Here is a 19,529-nt window from a genome sequence, read left to right as displayed (position 1 = left end):
TTCTCCTACTCGGGAACTATTTGTCAGAAAACTCTACTTTATATATAATATATTTAGCACAGTTATCAATGCTTATTCTTTTGTTTTTACTTAAATTTTATTTTTTAATTACAGTTAACATCCAATATTATTTTGTATTAGTTTCAGGTGTAAGCATAATGGTTAGACAATCATATAATTTATAAAGTAAACCCCCAATTATTCCCAATACCCACCTGACACTATACATAGTTACTACAACACTACTGACTATATTCCCTATGATGTGCTTTTCATCCCCCCATGACTATTCTGTTAGCAATGCTTATTCTTAATAACAGTAGTGAAATATCCCAATTTACGAAATATATGAAATATAATCACCTTTATATTAAAGTACCTCAAAAATTAGATTTTAAGTAATTCGGGAGGAGTAGAAAACATTACAGATATGTAAGAAGGTGCCTGGATAGCCAGGTCAAGAACGGGCAAACAGGCCTTGTTCTTGCTCATGAGACCCCCAACTTTGGCAATGCTGACACTCTGGGCTGGATCACACCCTGGGGTAGGGGGCACCTGTCCTTTGCAGAATGTCTGGCAGTTCACTGGTCTCTACTCATCAGGATGCCAGTAGCACCTGCAACCCCAGCCCACTGTGCAACAACCAACAATTTCTCCGTACACTTGCCAATGTGTGTGGAGGGTGGCGAGGAGGGAGAGGGGAGAATGGGGCTGGTTGAGAACTATTGCTTTAAAAGAAATTTACTTAATTTCTAAAAACAGCTATGTTTGTTTGGTAAATTATAGTGATATAACAGAAACAATCCAAGGATACAGAGCTCTGAGTTGGAAGAATATAACCAGAAATGCAGCTCCATGTAAATCTTAGGCCAATCTCAATCTCTTTGAAACTGTTGCCTCATTTATAAAGTGTAGGGATGACAATACTGATAGATTCTGTTGCTATGAGAACTGAATAATAAAAATATATGTGAAAATGCTTTGCAAATCATAAAAGATTCTTAAAACACAATTATTATACTGATCAATTACTGACTGACAATAAAAATTGTAGGCTATGAAATCCTTAAAAAAAGAAGAAGAAGAATACATTACAATGACAATCATTCTAAAATTCGAATATTCTAAAGTTCCAATAGCTTTCTGCAATATACCATAAAAATAAAACTGTGATATCATGGCACTTATAGAACCTAAGTAAAATAAATGTTCACTGAAATTAAGAATATAGTTCTTAAACAACCTAAGTGCCCATCAGCAGATGAGTGGATTAAAAAACTACGGTATATCTACACAATGGAATACTATGACGCTATAAAAAAGAAGGAACTTTTACCATTTGCAACAGCATGGATGGACCTGGAGAGCATTATGCTAAGCGAAATAAGCCAGTCGGAGAAAGATGAATATCACATGATCTCACTCATTTGTGGGACATAATGATCAACATAATTTGAAGAAGAAGAACAGATCAGGAGACAAATGGCAGGGAGGGGGGGGGTTGGAGAGCCACCACAGGACTTGTACGCACGCATATTAGCATAACCAATGGACACAGACACCGGGGCGGTGGCGGCTTGACTGGGGTGGGAATGGCTGGAGTGGGGTATCAATCGGGGAAAAAGGAGACATATGCAAAACTTTAGACAATAAAAAAAAAGGCTATAGTTCTTAAAGTTAATAATGAAATGAATACGGTTAATATTAAGGTTAAAATCATCTAAACAGATCTGAGTCATAGAGCTTAGAATGGCTAAGTTAGTATTTTTCTAAAAAGACAGAAAAACTTTTTAAATACTGGAAATTATTCCTGAAATCACGGCAATTATTTCCTGTAGGTAAAGTTTCTGTTTTTCTTTCCAATAGCTGTTAACCTTTTTGGTTATAATTTTACAAAAAACAAATCACCATTAAAAATTATAAACAACCAAACCTGCACTAAAGTTTTCTGCTATAAATCCATCTTAGGATAAATACAAACTACTACCCACTTGAAAGCCATTAAAGTTTGAAAGCAAACTTTTACAACTTACTTGGTTTATTAAGGAATTCAAAATAGGAAAAAAAAATCGCAGTGACCATCTAGCCCTATTTCCTCTGAATACAATAAAAAATGATCATTGAATTCATAACCCAAACATTATTCTTTTAGAAAATCACTTGAAGTCAATAAAACTAACATCATTAAAAAATCAATTTGGGGGTATTCCAAAATGGCTGCAGATTAGGTGAAAGCAATATACACCTCCTCCCAGTGCCAAACCTGAGTTACAGCTAAAGTTTACAGCAATCAACCTAAATAAACAACAGAGAGACGCCTGAACAGGAGCATATCAAAGGCCTGGGAAAAAGAAGCTACACAGAGACTGGTAGGATGGGCGGAGACGGGGAAAGGGCTGGTCCCTGCACCTAGGGGCAGAGGCTGTGAAGCCAGAGAAATACTGGGGCTGCAAAAGCACTCCCTGGAGGAAAGTGGGGTCTCACACCAGGCCAAACCAGAGCACCAGGGCCAGGAAGAAGGGCCTGCATAGCATCGGGTAGTAAAAACAAGCAGGGACTTTGTCCACTGGAAACAGGAGGGTGTCTGCGTGAGTCCCGGGTGCTCTTAAGGGCTAACGCACAGGGACTGGCTCTTGGGCACTCAGCCGGGCTCTGTGAGAGGGAAGGAGACTCGGGCCTGTGGAAGCACAGGAGAAGATCGGGGTGGCATAGCACCGGAGATCTGCAAGGTGCTCCTGCGGTCCTGGTCCTGAACTAACATCCCACACTGCCCTCAGACACCATCTCCCAGGGCCCAGCACTTCTGTTCTTACAGCACCAGCTACAGAAACTGCACTAACTCCGTCCTCCAAACACTGGCGACACTACCCTGGCCCTGCTCAATTCAAAAGGATGGCTGGTTGCTCTCAAAAGGGACCAGAGGTGTGCGTTTATCCCTGGAGAAACTATAGACAGACTTAGATGATCACAGAACTGAGTGGCTTTGAAACAAGGGCCAATTCCCTCCCTCCCACAGGTTAGGCAGGCAGCATCCCCAATGGAAGGCTCCCTGGTTATGGTCTCAGGCAGCAGGCAGCTAGGGAGCTAGGGGGAGGCATGACCCTGTGCCACCCCAACAAAAGGCTGCCTGGATTTACATTTCCAAGTCCTGCTGGCCTCATCCTGTTAAATTCACATCCATGGGGAAAGGGAGCACCATTCAGAGTTTGGACATTGGACAGGGTCACCTCGAGCCCTCCAGCAGGTTCTCTGGCAGTGTGCTGCAGAGATAGGAGGAGACGAGCAGCTCTCTTCCCTCGAAAGGGCTGGAGCCACCCCAAGTAGAAGGCTGCTCTGACCTATACCTCCAAGTCCCGCAGGCGGAATGCGAGCAGGGAATGCCCAGCTGGCCCCGTCTGGCTAGGCTCAGTTTTGAGGGGAAGGAGGCTCTACTCCTGGCCAACATTCAGAGTGCATCAACCTCAGAGGCTCCAGGCCAGTGCCTGAGCAGGAGAGGCCACAGAGCTAAAAGGAGAAGGGCACCTCTGGTGGCACAGCCAGTGCCACCCCCAAAAGAAGGCTTTCTTGATCTATTTGCGCAAGTCCCAGTGAATCAGTCCTGCCCTGTTGAGCTTTCTCCCACAGTGAGGACAGCAGGTTACACCCAACCTTACTGAACCTGTGGTGTGTCCCTCCTGGGGAGATAGACTGGAGACTCAGGTGTAGGCTGATTGGTATGGCTTTGCGATAGGAGCCACATTCTCTCTGTTGACTGTCAGACCATGCTGCCCAAACAGGAGACCTACTAACCCTGTTTGCCCAACATGGTCGCCCCCAACCACCAAGCCTGAGCCCTGTGGGATGGTCAGTGGGGTGTGGCCTGCATGGGCCCACTCTACAGCCTTCCTGTATAAGAGGCAGGAGGAAGCCCAGGCAACATCAAGGGTGAGCTGAGTAGCTGAAAGGTGGACACCAACCTGAGGGAGCCTTGGTCTCTTATCGATCTGACCCCAACTCAGAGCTCCAAGAACCCAACCCATCTACACAGATTAGCCCTCCCATTGCACACCCAGGTCCAGTAGATGCAAACCCAAACAGTGAACAGCGTGGAAGCTCCAGATAGACAGACAAAAACTGGTCACACACAATGTCTGAAAACAACCTGTACTTGAAACCCACCCAAGTGAACACAGAATCAACAAAACCAGTGGTGGAACTCAGAAAACACCAAAGTATGACCTAACCGGCCACACAAGCAAAGAAAAATCCGACAGGCAACAGGCCTTGGTAGGATCAATTACACTTTGTGGGCAGGCCCTGTATAGTATCTCATACACAGTGATAGAAGTTTACCCTTAGAGCCACCAGTTTGAAGGGTTAATTACACTAACAAAAGGGCCAAGGGCATTCATCAAGACACATTACAACAGTAGGTGCACATAACCCACAAGAAACATTCCTGGAGGATGGAGCTCAGGAGATCTGGAAGTTTGTGTCACTGAATCCAACAAGACACCTCAAGAATGCACCTGTATAGTAGCTTGCTCACCACAGCCCCCTCGGGACCTTCCTGTAGCATCTCTGGGGAGGCAAGCCCACCTACAACAGTCCAACAGCCATCAAGACCAAAGAGCAATAGGGGGGCCACAGAACCCACACAAGGGTCATCCCAAGGGCATCCAGCTCAGGATATCAAGGAGACTGCACCAATGGGTCCCACTTACGAAACAAAGCCACCACATGAAGACTGGGGTCATAGCAGTCCTATCTACTACACAGAAACAAATACAAAGAGACAGCTAAAATGGGGCAACAAAGAAACACCCAAATGAAAGAAAAGGAAAATTCTCCAGAAAAACAACAGAGTAAAATGGGGCAATGAATCTATCAGATATACAGTTCAAAGTAATGGCTATACGGTTGCTGAAACAACTTAGCGAGAACTAAAAAGAACATAATGAGAACTACAAGGAACTCAATGTGAATTACATCAGCATGGAAATGGACATAGAAACAATGAATAAGAACTAATTGGAAATGAAGAACACCATATCTGACATTAAGGTACCCTGGAAGGAATTAAAAGCAGGTTGGATGAAGTGAAGGACCAAATGAGCGATTTGGAAGACAAAGGTAGAAAAAAACATGTAATCAGAACAACAAACAGGAAAAATAATTAAGAAGAAAAAGGAGAGTTTAAGGTAACACTGAAACAACATGAAATGTAACAACATCCGGATCATAGGGATACCGGAAGGAGAAGAAAGCAAGCCAGGGAGAGAGAACTTATTTGAAGAAATAATTACAGAAAACTTCCCAAGAGTGGTAAAAGAAAAAGGCACACATTTCAAGAAGCACAGAGAGTCAAATCTCGATGAACCCAAAGAGACCCACACAAAGATACATCATAATTAAAACAGTTAAGGCTTAAGACAAAGTGAGAATCTAAAGGGCAACAAGAGAAAGACAGTTACCTACAAGGGAGGTCTCATAAGGCTGTCAGAAGATTTCTCAACAGAAGCATATCAGTCCAGAAGGGACTGGCAGGAAGTATTGAAACTAAGGAAAAGCAAGACCTGAAACAAATACTGCTATATGCAGCTATCATTTAAATTTGAAGGTGAAATAGAGCTTCCCAGATAAAAGAAGGCTTAAGGAGGTCAGTACCACCAAACCAGCATTGAAAAAAATGCTAAATGGACTGCTTTAAAGAGGAGAAACATCAAGGAAAAACACACAAAATACATAGGCATAAAGAAAAAATGGCAATAAATCAGTACCTGCCAATAACCACCTTAAATGTAAATGGCTTAAATGCTCCAAACAAAAGACATAGGGTAGCTGAACAGATAAGAAAACATGACCCATATATATGTTGTCTACAAAAAAACTCACTTCAGAACAAAAGACTCACACAGAATGAAAGTGAAGGGATGGAAAAATCTTTTTCCAGGAAAAAGGAAATGAACACAAAGCTGGAGTAGCAATACTCATACCTGACAAAACAGACTTCCAAGTGAAGGCCATGACAAGAGACAATGAAAGCCACTTCATAGTACTAAAGGAGTAGCCCTAGCCAGTTTGGCTTAGTGGATAGAGCATTTGTCTGGGTACCAAAGGATCCCAGGTTCAATTCCAGTCAAGGGCACATACCTCGATTGCAGGAAACTCCCTGGCCTGTACAGGAGGCAATCAATTGATGTGTTTCTCTCACATCAATAATTCTCTCTGTCTTTCCCTCTCTCTCCCTCTCTCTCTAAAAATCAATGGGAAAATATCCTTGGGTGAGGGTTTAAAAATAATAATAATAATAATAATAATAATAATAATAATAATAATAAAGGGGTCAATACAACAAGAGGATATAAAGTTTATTACTACAGATGCACCCAATACAGAAGCATCCAAATTATTTTTTAAAAACCACACATTTTTGGAGGATTTTAAGGGAGAGATGGACAGCAATAGAATCATAGTAGGGAACTTTAACACCAACTGACATCACTGAATAGACCTTCTAGACCAGCGGTTCTCAACATGTGTGTCACGACCCCTTTGGGGGTCGAACGACCATTTCACAGGGGTTGCCTAAGACCATCGGAAAACACAGATACAATTACATATTGTTTACAGTAGCAAAATTACAGTTATGAAGTAGCAACGAAAATAATTTTATGGTTGGGAGTCACCACTACATGAGGAACTGTATTAAAGGGTTGTGGCATTAGGAAGGTTGAGAACCACTGTTCTAGACAAAAAAACAACAACAAAAAACCAACAAGGAAACAGTGATGCTACACAACACACAAGATCAGATGGAATTAATTGACATTTATAGAACGTTTCACCCCATATACGTTCTTCTCAAGTACACATATGACATTCTCAAAGATAAACCACACATCAGGACACAAACTAAGACTACAAGTTGAAGAAGACTGAAATCATAGCAAGCATCTTCTCAGATCACAATGGAATGAAATTAGAAACCAATGACAATAGAAACACTCAGAAACATTTAAACACATGAAGGCTACATAGCATTTTATTAAACAATGACTGAGTTACCAAAGAGATCAATAAAGAAGTAAAGAACTTCCTGGAAACAAATAAAAATGAACACACGACAACAACCCAAAAATCTATGGGACACAGTGAAAGCAGTCCTGAGAGGGAAATTCATACCATCACAGGCCTACCTCAAGAAACAAGAAAAGCATCTAATAAACAAAAACAACTGAATTAGAAAGAAAACAACAAGAAAAGTCCAGAGTAAGTAGAAGAAAAGAAATAATAAAGATCAGAGTGAGAATAGATGACATACAGACTAAAAAACAACACAAAAGATCAATACAACCAAGAGCTGATTCTTTGAAAAGATAAACAAGATTGTTGAACCTTTAGCCAGACTCATCAAGTAACAAAGAGAGAAGACCCAAATAAACAAAATCAGAAACGAAAGAGGTGAGGAAATAACTGACCCCCACAGAAATACAAAGGATTGTAAAAAAAAAATAATAATTCTATGAACAACCATATTCCAACAAGCTGGACTACCTGGATGAAATGGACATATTCCTAGAAAAATACAAACTTCCAAAACTCAATCAGGAAGAATCAGAAAAATTGAATAGGCCAGTAACAATTCATGAAATGGAAGCAGTAACTCAAAGGTGTGACTCAATGGTTGAGTGTCAACCTATGAACCATAAGGTCACAGGAATATTACCAGTCAGGGCACATGCCAGAGTTGCGGGCTACATCTCCAATGTGGTGTATGCAGGAGGCAGCTGATCAATGATCCTCTCTCCTCATTGAGATTTTTCTTTCTCTCTCTCCCCCCCTTCCTGTCTGAAATCAATAAAAATATATATTAAAAAATAAAAATAAAAATGGAAGCAGTAATCAAAAAACTCCCAGTAAACAAAAGCCCTGGTCCAGATGGCTTCAAAGGAGAGTTTTGCCAAACATTTAAACAACAACTAACACCTATGGGATCTAGCAAATGGGATCTAGCAATATATTAAAAAGGTCATACACCATGACCAAGTTGGATTTATTCCAGGGATGCAAGGCTGGTACAATGTCGGCAAATCAATAAATGTTATACTTCACATAAGCAAAATAAGAGACAAAAATCACATAATCCTATCAATTGATGCAGAACAGGCATCTGACAAAATCCAACACCCTTTCTTGATAAAAACGCTCAGCAAAATGGGAATAGAGGCATCATACCTCAACATAATAAAAGCCTTATATGACAAACCCACAGCCAACATCATACTCAATGGGCAAAAACTAAAAACATTTCCCCTAAGAACAGGAAAGAAGACAGGGATGCCCACTCTCACCACTCCTGTTTGACATAGTACTGGAAGTACTAGCCATTGTGATTAGACAAGAAGAAATAAAAGGCATCCAAATTGGAAAAGAAGTAAAACTGTTATTATTCACAGATGACATGATATTGTACATAGAAAACTCTAAAGACTCCATCAAAAAACTACTAGACTTAACAAATGAATTCGGTAATGTAGCAGGATACAAAATTAACACCCAGAAATCTAGGCTCTTTTATACATCAATAATGAACTCACAGAAAGAGAAACTATGACAAAAAAAATCCCATTTACCATCACAACAAAAAAATTAAGATACCTAGGAATAAATTTAACTAAGGAGGTAAAAGACCTGTACTTGGAAAACTACAGGACATTGAAAAAAGAGATAGAGAAAGACATGAACAAATGGAAGACTATACCGCATTCATGGACTGGTCAAACCAACATCATTAAAATGTCCATACTACCTAACCAAAGCAATCTATAGATTCAATGCAATCCCCATTAAGATACCAACAGTATATTTCACAGACCTAGAACAAACTCTCCAAAAATTCTTATGCAATAAAAAAAAGACCCCAAATAGCCACAGCAATCCTGAGAAAGAAGAACCAAGTAGGAGGGACAACAATACCAGATATCAAGCTATATTATAAGCCACAGTTCTCAAAACTGCCTGGTACTGGCACAAGAACAGGCATATAGACCAGTGGAACAGAACAGAGAACCCAGAAATCAACACAAGCCACTATGCTCAATTAATATTTGACAAAGGAGGCAAGAGCATACAATGGAGTCAAGATAGTCTCTTCAATAAATGGTGCTGGGAAAACTGAACAGATACATGCAAAAAAATGAAACTAGACCACCAACTTATACCATACACAAGAATAAACTCAAAATGGATAAAGGACTTAAAAGTAAGATGGGAAACTACAAAAAAATCTTAGAAAAATCCATAGGCAGCAAAATATCAGACATATGTCATAGCAATATGTTTACTGATACAGCTCGTAAGGCAATGGAAACTAAGGAGAAAATAAACAAATGGGACTACATCAAAATAAAAAGTTTCGCCAAACCGGTTTGGCTCAATGGATAGAGCGTCAGCCTGAGGACTGAAGGGTCCCGGGTTCGATTCCGGTCAAGGGCATGTACCTTGGTTGCGGGCACATCCCCCATAAGGGGCGTGCAGGAGGCAGCTGATCAATTTCTCTCATTGATATTTCTAACTCTCTATCCCTCTCCCTTCTTCTCTGTAAAAAATCAATAAAATATATTTTTTTAAAAAAATAAAATAAAAAGTTTCTGCACAGCAAAAGAAACCATCAACAAAACAACAAGAAAGCCCACTGCATGGGAGAACATATTTGCCAATGTTATCTTCAATAAGGGTTTAATCTCCAACATTTACAGGGAACTCATACAACTTAACAAAAGGAAGATAAACGGTCCAATCAAAAAATGGGCAAAGGACCTAAATAGACACTTTTCGAAAGAGGACATACAGAAAGCCAAGAGACATATGAAAACATGCTCAAAGTCACTAATCATCCGAGAGATGCAAATCAAAACGACAATGAGGTACCACCTCACACCTGTCAGAACGGCTACCATCAACAAATCAACAAACGACAAGTGCTGGCAAGGATGTGGAGAAAAAGGAACACTTGTGCACTGCTGGTGGGAATGCAGGCTAGTGCAGCCACTGTGGAAAACAGTATGGAGTTTCCTCCCAAAATTAAAAATGAAACTCTCATTTGACCCAGTAATCCCACTTCTAGGAATATATCCCAAGAAATCAGAAACATATCCTTTCTATAGGTAGAAAGGATATATGCACCCCTATGTTCATAGCAGCACAATTTACAATAGCTAAGATTTGGAAACAGCGTAAGTGCCCATGAGCAGATGAGTGGATTAACCACCTATGGTACATCTAGACACTGTATGCTACAGTAAAAAAGAAAGAATTTTTACCATTCACAACAGCATGGATGGACCTGGAGATCATTATGCTAAGCGAAATAAGCCATTTAAATATCACATGATCTCACTCATTTGTGGAATGTAATGAACAACATAAATTGATGAACAAAAATAGATCCAGGGACATAGAAGCATCGAACAGATGTCACACCTCAGAGTAAAGGCATAGAAGGGTTGGGGGCGGGGAGGAGGAAGAGATCAACCAAAGGACTTGTATGCATGCATATAAGCATAACCCATGGACACAGACAGTAGAGGGGTGAGAGCATGCGCTGGAGGGGTGGGGGGGGGGAGCAGCAGGGAGTGGTCAATGGGGAAAAAAGGAGACATATGTAATACTTTAAACAATGAAGAATTTTAGTTAAAAAAAAAAAAGAAAGAAAGATATTAATAATGTCCTATTTCTTCAGCTGGATGGTAAGTACGTGCTTGCTTCATTACTCTTGGTGTCTTATAGATATTCATATTTATTCTTTACATGAAGTATATAATTAATGAGTCTATCACACATAAAAATACTTAGTAAGATGAAGTACAGAAGGAAATTAACCACACTATAACACAGATGGACAACTTTAATACTGGAAAATATTAAAGAAAAGGAAATATGCAGGTCAAGTGAAAAACAGGCAGCAGCAGTAGCAGCAGCAGCAAGCGGGAATAGTCAGGCAAATCCTAAAAAAGTGTGAGGGGAGCAAGTCCTACTACCAGACATTCAAAAAGCTACAACAATTAAAGTTACACAGTACTTGTGCAAGGGTTGACAAACAGCCCAGCTGGTTGTCTCAGTGGTTAAGCGCTGACCCAGGAACCAAGAGATCATGAGTTTGATTCCTGGTCAGGGCACATGCCCGGGTTGCAGGCTTAATCCCCAGGAGGGCGTGTGCAGGAGGCAGCCAATCAGTGACTCTCTCATCATTGATGTTTCTATCTCTCTCTTCCTCTCCCTTCCCCTCTCTCTCAAAATTAATAAAAACATTTTTTTTAGAGAGTTGACAGACAGCTCAAGGGGAAAGAATGTAATACTGAGAATCAATTCGTAAGTGTATGGTGACAATAGCATGTCAGACTGGGCAGAGAAACGCAGGTATTCAGTTAAGGCTACTGGCCCACCTGGAGAGCCACCCAGCAAAACATTCAGGGGGATGACACCTCACAATAGATATTGTAAAATTCTAACAAATTAGAAATTTAAATGCAAAAAATGTAACCATAACAGTTCTAGAAGAAACTATGGATACCATGGGAGCATTTTCCTGATATTGTGGAAATAGGGAAGGTAGCAAACGCCAGGAGGACCTTAACCAGAAATGTGTAAACAACTTAAAAGTTTTCACAGCAAAACTGCTAAAAGCAAAGGACAAATGACAAGCTGAAAACAACAGTTATGAGTCAGACATAGGCCTTATTTCCCTAATACATGAAGAACTCTTAAAAGTCAACCAGAAAGAGACCTACACAACAGGGAAAAAAGTAAAAGTTATAGATTATCTTCAGAAAAAGAAGTGTACATGGCTGCAAAATATAAGAAAAGAAAATCAAACAGGTTCACAGAGAAATGAAAACTCCAACTATAATACCATCTGACCTAGCAGATCGTCACAAATAAAAACTTGATTTACTGTATAGAGGAAGATGTAACAGGTGCCCTTGGATCCTCTGTGGAGAGCAATTCAGATCCCTCAAATTTCATATAAGAATTCTTTCCGGGCGGCAGCTAAGAAGGCGGCTGTGGTGGTGGAGGTGTTGGTGGCGGCTGAAGCAGTAGCTGAGGTGGTGACAGAGGAAGCAGAAGATGGCAGATTTTTTTAAAGGACTGCCAGTCTACAACAAAAGCAATTTTAGTCAATTTCATGCCGACTCTATATGTAAAGCCTCGAATCAACGCCCCTCAAGTCTACCTGCCCACGAGGGAGTACCCATCTGAACAGATCATTGTGACAGAAAAAAACAAACATCCTTTCACGCTACCTATATCAGCAATGGGACAAAACGAACGCTGCCAAGAAGAGACCAGGAGCAAGTGGACCTCGAGGGCGAGAGCTCAGTGCATGCATGAGGACACTTAAGACTGATGCTCCCCCATACATGCCTCCAGTCTTGTCTGCTCCTCACCAGCCTGCTGTGTGTTAGCATCCTGCCCACCCTCCCCACTGGTCCACCTACCACACCCCGCCATGCACACCACTTTCAACCTCATAGAAGACAATGTATTTATTTTCCTTGAGTCTTTATTTATGCTGCAAAATGTACCTAGCGATGGTTAAAGGGGATGTCAGACCCAGTAGTGTGATACTAGTAGATGCTTCTTGAAAAACATTGTTATTCATTACCCTAGTCCAGCCATGGGCAAACTACGGCCCACAGGCGCCCGTTTGAAATGAATAAAACTATTGAAAAAAAAGACCGTACCCTTTTATGTAATGATGTTTACTTTGAATTTATATTAGTTCACACAAACACTCCATCCATGCTTTTGTTCCAGCCCTCCAGTCCAGTTGAAGAACCCATTGTGGCCCTCGAGTCAAAAATTTGCCCACCCCTGCTAGTCCCTCTCTGGAGAACCCGAGTGTGTCTTTGATTATCTAGAGATAAGCCTTGCTGCAGCTGGGGGACAGGGGTGGGCCCTTCTTCCCGCTTCCATCCCCTGATCTGGCCTTAAAGACTTGGCGTTGATGCCCATCCCACCGGGATCTATTCTGGCCCGAATCCTGCTCTGAGAGTACGCCACAGGAAGAAGTCAACCCTTTCGGATCATTCCCTTAAGTCATTTTATCATGGACTGGTGAGTGTCCACCCCAATAAAAAATCTTTCCTTAAAAAAAAAAAAAGCTTTCCAAAAATAATGATTTTTTTGGTTGATCTATTACCCTCCCCCACCCCCGTCCATCCTCCCCTGCCTTCCCTCTGAGGTTTGACAAACTGTTCGATGCTTCTATATCTCTGCATCTATTTTTGTTCATGCATGGGTAGGGTCATTAGGCCTGGCCAGCAATTAGGGCCGATCTGTGGGGCAACTAGTGGGGCAATCAGGGGGTCCCGCTGGCACCGCCTTGGCTGGCCTGGGGCCTGCGGGCTGGGGACAACTCTTGCATTGAGCGTCTACCCCCTGGTGGTCAGTGCACATCATAGCGACCGGCTGTTCCAATGGTCATTCTGCCATTCGGTCCATTTGCATATTAGGCTTTTATTATATAGGATGTTGTTCATTATATTCTGCAAATGAGTGAGATCATGTGACAGTTACCTTTCTCTGACTGGCTTATTTTGCTTAGCATAATGCTCTCCAGATCATCCAGGCTGCAGGCTGGGAGAGGACAATGGAGGGAAAAGGGGGATATATATAATACTTTCAAAAATAAAGACTTTTTTAAAAAGTACAAATTAGCAGGTACAGAATAGTCATCGGGATATAAAGTACAGCATAGAAAATATATTCAGCAATATTATAATAACTATGTATGGTGTTAGATGGTATTAGATTTATCGGGGTGATCACTTTGTAAGTTATATAAATGCCTCATCACTGGGTTGTGCTCCTGAAACTATACTGTATCTCAACTTTTACTGACGAATAAAAAAATATTTTAAAAAAACAAAACCAAAAATAATGATTTTTAAATACTCATATTTGCTTCTAGATGTATAAAGTATCTCTGGAAGGATTCACACAAAAAATGACAATGTATTCTATTGAAGGTCCCAACATCAGTGAATGTGTACCCTGGAGTCATGCAAAGTGGTAGACCTTAGCAGGGGCTCCTGGTATGGGACCCGATGGCTGGGGATCAGAAGCTGCAGGGTGAGTTTGCATGGTGCACCTTTGTGACATAAGAAATATATATTAGGTCTCTGCCCCTATTCCTGACACAGAACTTCTAAATCTTATAATTCCCTAAGTGATAGAAGCAGTAGGAGCTTCTTTTATCCTAATTAGTTGGTCTTGGACCCTGTTTCTGACACAGAGATCCTAAATCTTTTGGAATTTCCTGTGTGATAGGAACATCTTTTGTCTAAAAAGGCTGATTTTTGTGGGTTCATGGATAACTTCAAGATAGGGGCTGATCACTGGAAAGACTAAATCACAACTAGGATACTGGAACTTTCAACCACACTCACAATCCTCCAGGGAAGTTGAGGGGAGGGAGATGGAGTTAATGATCCATCATGCCTACATGATGCAGCCTCCATAAAGGCCCTAATATTCAGGGTTCAGAGACCTTTCAGGTTGTTGTTGTCTTTTAATATATTTTTAATGATTTCAGAGAGGAAGGGAGAGGGCAGCAGAGAGAGATAAAAACATCAATGGGAGAGAGAAACATCCATCCGTTGCCTCCTGCACATCCCCTACTGGGGACCAAGCTGGTAACCCAGGCATGTGCCCTGACCTGGAATCGAACCATGACCTCCTGGTTCATAGCCAACACTCCACCACTGAACCACACCACCCACTGCTTCCAGGTTACAGAACACATCTCCGATCCAGGAGGACACTGCACCCCAGCTCTGCAGGCACAGAAGCTCCTGCACTCAGGATCTTTCCAGCCCTCACCTATGTCCATCTGGCTGTACACCTGTATACTTTACACTATGCTTTAGTAGGTGATAAACTTGGTAAACATATCAAGTGTTTCTCCAACTTCTGTTATAGCAAATTACCCAACCTGAGGAGGGGCTCAGGGAAACCTCTGATTTGTAGCCAATTTGGACAGAAGTTGTAGGTAGCCTGGAGCCCTACTGCTTAAAACTGGTGTCTAAGGTGGGGGCAGTCTTGTGGGACTGAGCCCTTAACTTGCAGGATGTGACACCAACTCCAAGTAGACATTGTCAGAATGGAATTAAACTTTAGGGACACCAAGATAGTGTCAGATAACTGATTGGGGTGAGGGGAAAAAACAGACATCTATTGTCAAAGTACTATGAGTAGAAATAGCAGAGAGGTAATGAAGTTTTTGTTTTCAATCTTTGAGTCATTTAAACATAAAATTGGCTGCATTCTACCCAGACTTGAAGTTTCAAAACCTCCACAGGTGATCCAGATGCGACGTTAATAATAACCACTTATTTCTTCTTTTCCCTTTCCCTTTTCTGTAGACTTCAGCCAACCAGTTGCCAAGTGTCCTCTTTTCTCAGTGTTACTGTATTTACGCTTTTATTAACATAAGTTTTCTACATGCAGGACATATGATGTTCACTGATCAGCTGGGCAGTGAGGTCAGGGAGCCGACAGCAAGACAACATGCAGGAGGACTAACGTCTGAGCTGTGTGGGGCAGCTTTGCAGGACCATCTTTCCTCCAACAGGCAGGAAGTTAGAAAGATGTTCAGAAAATAGAGAAGAAGGAGAACCATAGAAGGTATTGTGTATTAATTCATTCATCAAATAATATTTACTGAGTACCCACTATGAGCAGACAATTTGGGGACCTGGCAGATACTAGAGGAAGTGTAGGTAAAAAGGAGAAATCAGACAAATATACAGCATTCCAAGCAGAGGCAAAAGAACATGCCAAGGCATGAGTAAGGAAAGGGCAGGGCATCTTGAGGGTTAGTGTGAGTACAACCCAAAAGCATAGGCCACTGGTCCAAGAATGAGCAAGAGGTATGCTGTCAGAGCTTCCCCCAACGTGAGGGTCATGTTTACAATTTATTTTAAAATATAATGTACCAGTGGAGGATTTTAAGCAGAGCATTGTAAAGTTAAGATTTATTTTTATTATTTTACTTATATATTTATTTGTCTGTCAATCCTCACCACAGGATATTTTTCCCATTGATTGGTTTTGTTTTGTTTTTAGAGAGAGTGAAAGGGAGGAAGGGAGGAAGGGAGGAAGGGAGGCAGGGAGGCAGGGAGGCAGGAAGAGAGAGAGAGAGAGAGAGAGAGAGAGAGAGAGAGAGAGAGAGAGAGAGAGAGAGAGAGAGAAAGAGAGGGAGAGAGAGAGAAAAGACACCCAATTGGTTGCCTCCCACACATACCCTGACCACGGCTGGGGATTGAATGTGCAATCCAGGTACGCATGCCCAATACAGAGAATCAAACCTGTGAACCTTTGGTGTGTGGGCCAACACTCTAACCACTGAAGATACTGGCCAGGGCAAGATTATTTTTAGATTGAACACGATGAAAAATGGTTTGGAAAAGGAGATGTGTGAACAATGGGAAGCTAGTTAAGAAACTACTAAAAACATCTGGGTGAAAGACACTGGTCTCTGGGAAGAAGACCGTGGCAGTGAAGACCCAGTAACAGATCCGATTTGAAAGTGAGGGATGGACCTGGCTGGGTGGCTCAGTTGGTTGGAGAGTCATCCACACACCAAGAGGTTGCAGGTTCAATTCTGGGTCAGGGCACATGCCCAGGCTGTGGGTTCGATCCCCAGTTGGGGCACGTTAGAGAGGCAAATGATCAGTATTTCTCTCTCACATTGATGTTTCTCTCTCTCCCCCAATCCTCTCTCTCTAAAATCAGTTTTTTTAAAAAACACACATATCCTCAGGTGAAGATTAAAAAATGATACTTAAAAATAAACAGTGCAGAACAGAAGGTAATTTAGATCAGTGGTTCTCAAGTTTCAAGCAACCTGGAACACTTGTTAAAAATATAAGTTCCTGGGCCTACATTCAGAGGTTCTGATTTTGCAGGTCTAGGGTGTAGAGACCCTGGAGCCTGGATTTTTAAACCAGCAGCCCTAGCAATTCACATACTGATGAATCTCCCACCACATTTGGGATGCACTGATTTAGAGGACTCCCAAAATTCTGCCTTACATAAAGAATCGGTTAATTTGGAATATGGGAAGAGTAAAGGATGAGGGAAATACACAGAAGTTAGTCATGCATTCTGTAGTGTGTGCTCTTCAAGCCCTGTGGAGGCAACTGACAAAGGTAGGCTGGGTCTGCGGGGCACATGTGACAGTCGGATCTGGACTATTTCTGTAGGGTTGCCTAAAGGTTTTTCTGACAGAAGCAGCTCACCAGCTAAGTTATATTGCCTCCTAACATGATTGGATTTAGAATGCTGGGAGACGTCCAAGCTATCAGCAACATACAGTTCTTGCTAGCCCTGGCTGACTCTATGAGGATACCCTCATATCTACTCCTGGATCACTTGGCCCTGGCATCTTCTAAAAAAATTTTTTTAATTGATTTTTTATTTTTAAAAATATCTTTATTGTTCAGAGTATTACAGATGTCCCCCCTTTCCCCCATTGCCCCCACACACACAGTTCCCACCCTACCTCAGCGCTTCACCACCCAATTATTTGTGTCCACGGGTAATGCATTAAGTTCTTCGGTTAATCTCTCCCTGTCCCCACGACCCCACTTTCCTCTGAGATTTGTCAGTCTGTCTCATGTCCCCCTGACTCTGGTTCTACTTTATTCATCAGTTTATTTTGTTCTTTAGATTCTTTGTTAATTTATTTTTAGATTTAATTGTCAATAGATACGTATTTATTGCCATTTTATTGTTCATACTAGTGGCCCTGTGCATGAAATTTGTACACTGGGTGGGGGGGGGGGGTGAATTCCCTCATCCCAGCCAGCACCCTCTCCAATCAGGGACCCCTTGGGGGATATCCGACCACCGGTTTAGGCCTGATCCCAGGGATCGGGCCTAAACCGACGGTCAGACATCCCTCTTGCAATCTGGGACTGCTGGCTCCTAACAGCTCGCCTGCCTGCCTGCCTGTTTGCCCCTAACTGCCTCTGCCTGCCTGCCTGATTGCCCCTAATCCCTCTGCCTGCCTGACTGCCTCTAACCCAGGGGTGGGCAAACTTTTTGACTCGAGGGCCACAATGGGTTCTTAAACTGGACCGGAGGGCTGAAACAAAAGCATGGATGGAGTCTTTGTGTAAACTAATATAAATTCAAAGTAAACACCATTACATAAAAGGGTACGGTCTTTTTTTTTTTTTTTTAGTTTTATTCATTTCAAACGGGCCGGATCTGGCCCGCGGGCCGTAGTTTGCCCACAGCTGCTCTAACCTCTCTCTGCCTGCCAGCCTGATCAACCCTAACTGCCTCTTCCTGCCTGCCTGATCACCCCTAACTGCCCTCCCCTGCCGGCCTGATCTCACCCGTAACTGCTCTCCCCTGCCAGCCTGGTCTCGCCCCCAGCTGCCTTTGCCTGCCTGATCACCCCTAACTGCCCTCCCCTGCCGGCCTGATCTCACCCCAACTGCCCTCCCCTGCCGGCCTGATCTCACCCCAACTGCCCTCCCCTGCCGGCCTGATCTCACCCCAACTGCCCTCCCCTGCAGGCCTGATCTCACCCCCAACTGCTCTGCCAGTCTGATCTAGCCCCCAAATGCCCTCTCTGCCTTGACCCCCACCACCATGGCTTTGTCCGGAAGGAAGTTGGATGTCCAGAAGATTGCTGGTCGACCCAGTCTAATTAGCATATTACCCTTTTAGTAGTATAGATTATATAGGATAGGATTGCTTAAATGGGGGGAAGCCTTTTTCAGCAGGAAGAGATGCTCTTGGCAGATAAAAATACATAATCCCTATATCTGGACTGATAGCCAGCCATATATGCACTATACTGCCAAACTGGTCATTAAAAAATTGAACTGCTTGCTTACACCTTACACCAAACAGCTGTTGTCCTTAAAACCCCTCCTCAGCCCCCACCTTAGGTTCTGCCTTCGAAGTTCACTCAGATTTGGTTCTGATTGGTCGGTTTCTAGCCAGTCAGTGTCAAAAGCTCTGCCTCCTAGGCAGCCATTGGGTCCTCGCACTTCACCCAGACTTGGTTCTGATTGGTCGGTTTCTATGCCACTCAGCATCTCTGGGCCTATCTCCGGGCCTGATCAGAGAGGTGGGGCTGATCAGCAGTCACCCCCCTCCCCCCAGAGGCCAAGAGAGAAAGAGAGGCATGGCTGCTGGTGAAGTCCAGAGAGAAAGAGAGAGGCAATGGCTGTTCAACAGCTGCCACAGTGGCTGTAGATCAGACCCTGCTTCTCTCTTCGGGCCTGAGCCACAGCCTCCTCAGCAGTCAGTGCTGGGTCGCCACAGCAACCCAGCACTGATTGCAGGACTGACTTCCGGTCAGTCGAGCCTTAGGTCGTTACGGACCCTGAGTTTTTATATATTAGGATTTCTCCTTCTCCTTCTCCCTCTTCTTAAAGAATACCCATCCATGTGGTCTGAAGCTGTCCACTGGGTGCACTGGCTCTGAGGCCTCCAGGGAGGTGCAAAGTTAGCCATTGCCTGGG

General features: G+C 42.6%; 1 protein-coding gene across 2 annotated transcripts in view; it reads right to left on the bottom strand.

Annotated features, from left to right (window-relative positions):
• Nucleotides 1-19,529, bottom strand: part of CENPP (centromere protein P) — a 251,839-nt gene that overhangs the window by 123,335 nt on the left and 108,975 nt on the right. The window lies entirely within an intron of this gene.

This window comes from Myotis daubentonii, chromosome 11 (genome assembly GCF_963259705.1).
Source record: "Myotis daubentonii chromosome 11, mMyoDau2.1, whole genome shotgun sequence".
In the NCBI taxonomy this organism is placed as follows: Eukaryota; Metazoa; Chordata; class Mammalia; order Chiroptera; family Vespertilionidae; genus Myotis; species Myotis daubentonii.
The sequence above is the reverse complement of the archived record's forward strand: the minus strand, read 5'-3'. Positions and strand labels throughout refer to the sequence as shown.